Source organism: Schistocerca gregaria, unplaced genomic scaffold (assembly GCF_023897955.1).
Source record: "Schistocerca gregaria isolate iqSchGreg1 unplaced genomic scaffold, iqSchGreg1.2 ptg000672l, whole genome shotgun sequence".
NCBI lineage: Eukaryota > Metazoa > Arthropoda > Insecta > Orthoptera > Acrididae > Schistocerca > Schistocerca gregaria.
In genome coordinates, this window is record NW_026062055.1 from 97,501 (window position 1) to 100,000 (window position 2,500).

The following is a 2,500-nucleotide window of genomic DNA, read 5'->3' on the forward strand; positions in this document are numbered from 1 at the left end:
CCCTTAACCTAACCCACGTTGTCCCTTAACCTAACCCACGTTGTCCCTTAACCTAACCCACGTTGTCCCTTAACCTAACCCACGTTGTCCCTTAACCTAACCCACGTTGTCCCTTTGCCTAACATAGTTCACTGCTCGGAATCTCTGGTGTCGTTGTTATCCTCATGTAGATGTCTTGCGAGTGTTGCTTACTTTCCACATATTCCCGCTATCCACTGTCAATTGTACTGCAATAGGACTATATCGGCCCCCCCCCCCCTCTGTCCCCCTCTTTGTGTCTCTGTCCTCTCAAGCTGGTCGGTCTGGTGTGTGAGTGTTAAATGAGCCTCGCAGCTGTTCAGTTGCATTCAGATGTCGACGCCCTCAGTGTACGTCGTGGTATGGTCTGTGTCCATTGTCCGCTGATGTCGTACGCGTAACCCACACGCTGTACCGATCATCGGTAGTTACGTACAGAGTGAAGTAGTGTGATACGTGTGACTGTACGCTGGCTGTGCCCAACGGTGTCGAATCTCAATTTCCATATGTTGTGCTCGATGCTACTTGTCTCGTCTCCCAATAACAGCTAGGTTGCACTGTGGTACGCCGTAGAGGCGTGTGGGAGGAACGTACGAACGCATTGTATGTCACCCTGGGTCGCTGGGGGTGGTGGTGCGGTGAGTCAGGTCAGGTCAGGTCAGGTCAGGTCAGCGTGAGCCGTCTGATGTAGTGACGCGTGTATTCCGACTTTGTCGTATTGCCTCACACAAAGTGCTACCCTGGTGGACCGCGTTCCATATCTGGGACATGCCGCAGATGCCGGTTGACAGTGGATCGCGGAAGGGACATCGCATACTTGCGCGGGCCACCTTCCACGTGTTCTCTTCTGCACATGTCGCAGTGTGTATGTGGTCTGATGTAGCGTGTCGTGACACATGACATCCTGGCATGCAAGAATTGTTGAATTCGCAAATGTAGGTGGACATCTACGTTTACTGCCCAAGATACGCAAATGAACTGGAAATCCGTTGTTGAGCGGTTGTTCACGCTGGAGGTGAATCTGTGATGGCGACGATCGGTACAGCTATTAACCGGTTGTTTCAGCGGTACCCGCCACATCCACACACGTGACTAGGCCCATGTGGGTATGAAGCGATACGCGGCGGTGGCTTGGTGGGACTGTTCCCGGCCGGTGAAGGGGGGCCGCCCGGCGTGTTGGCCGCGCGCTGCGTGGGCGCACGCGCAACAGCCGGCTGGTGGGGGGCGCCGAGTGGCAGGAGCGCCAGCCGACGGGCCCGGCAGGCGGCGCAGCTACGCTGCGGCGCACCCTGCACGCGGCGCCTGGCGGCCAAAGTTGGTTCAGCCGAGCCCGGTGCGAAGCGCGGTGGACATCTGCAGTGTGCTGGTCTGATTGAGGACTGTGTGCGTTGAGGATGCGCCGCCGCCTGGCACTCGGCGCCGCGACGCCGTCTGCTGCTCGGTCGCCCCAGCGGTTCTCGCAGGTGGTTTGTATCGCAGTTGTGCGGACGTGTTGGCGCGTGCGCTGTGCTGGGAGAGTTCGCTTCTGCACCCAAGTGGGGCTTTGCCCTTGTGTGGCGCTGGCGTTGGAGCTGCCGGTCACCATAGGTGGCGCGTGTTGTCTCCCGCCGGCAATGCCACGACAGCACGCTCCCGGGCCTCTGTCGGCAGCGGCAAGCTCAGTTGGGAGCAAGGGTGTTCGCACTAAAACCGTCTACTCGCCTAACTCCGGGCGATTGCGCCTCTCTCGAAACCGACCAAGTACCTAGGACGGCGCTGCGCGCCGCCGGGACCTGAGAGGGTTTCGAGGTGTATCGTGCAGGGGAGCTCGGCCTCCTCCTGTTTGCAGAATAATTGAGCGGACGCTTGCGTGTTCGCGCGGGCCCCCGGGACACACTCCCGGGCGGCCGGCTGCTCAGCTCTAGTTGACGCAGCTCCCTGGTTGATCCTGCCAGTAGTCATATGCTTGTCTCAAAGATTAAGCCATGCATGTCTCAGTACAAGCCGCATTAAGGTGAAACCGCGAATGGCTCATTAAATCAGTTATGGTTCCTTAGATCGTACCCACGTTACTTGGATAACTGTGGTAATTCTAGAGCTAATACCTGCAAACAGAGTCCCGACCAGAGATGGAAGGGACGCTTTTATTAGATCAAAACCAATCGGATTGGCTTGTCTGGTCCGTTTGCCTTGGTGACTCTGAATAACTTTGGGCTGATCGCACGGTCCTCGTACCGGCGACGCATCTTTCAAATGTCTGCCTTATCAACTGTCGATGGTAGGTTCTGCGCCTACCATGGTTGTAACGGGTAACGGGGAATCAGGGTTCGATTCCGGAGAGGGAGCCTGAGAAACGGCTACCACATCCAAGGAAGGCAGCAGGCGCGCAAATTACCCACTCCCGGCACGGGGAGGTAGTGACGAAAAATAACGATACGGGACTCATCCGAGGCCCCGTAATCGGAATGAGTACACTTTAAATCCTTTAACGAGTATCTATTGG

At 56.8% G+C, this 2,500-nt stretch overlaps 1 non-coding gene across 1 annotated transcript in view; it reads left to right on the top strand.

Moving 5' to 3' along the window:
* The first annotated feature begins 1,932 nt into the window (after positions 1-1,932).
* LOC126318571 (small subunit ribosomal RNA) overlaps positions 1,933-2,500 on the top strand; it is a 1,893-nt gene continuing 1,325 nt past the window's right edge. The window contains exon 1 of the ribosomal RNA XR_007557386.1: positions 1,933-2,500. This exon is cut by the window's right edge and continues 1,325 nt beyond it. This is a non-coding gene — a ribosomal RNA (small subunit ribosomal RNA).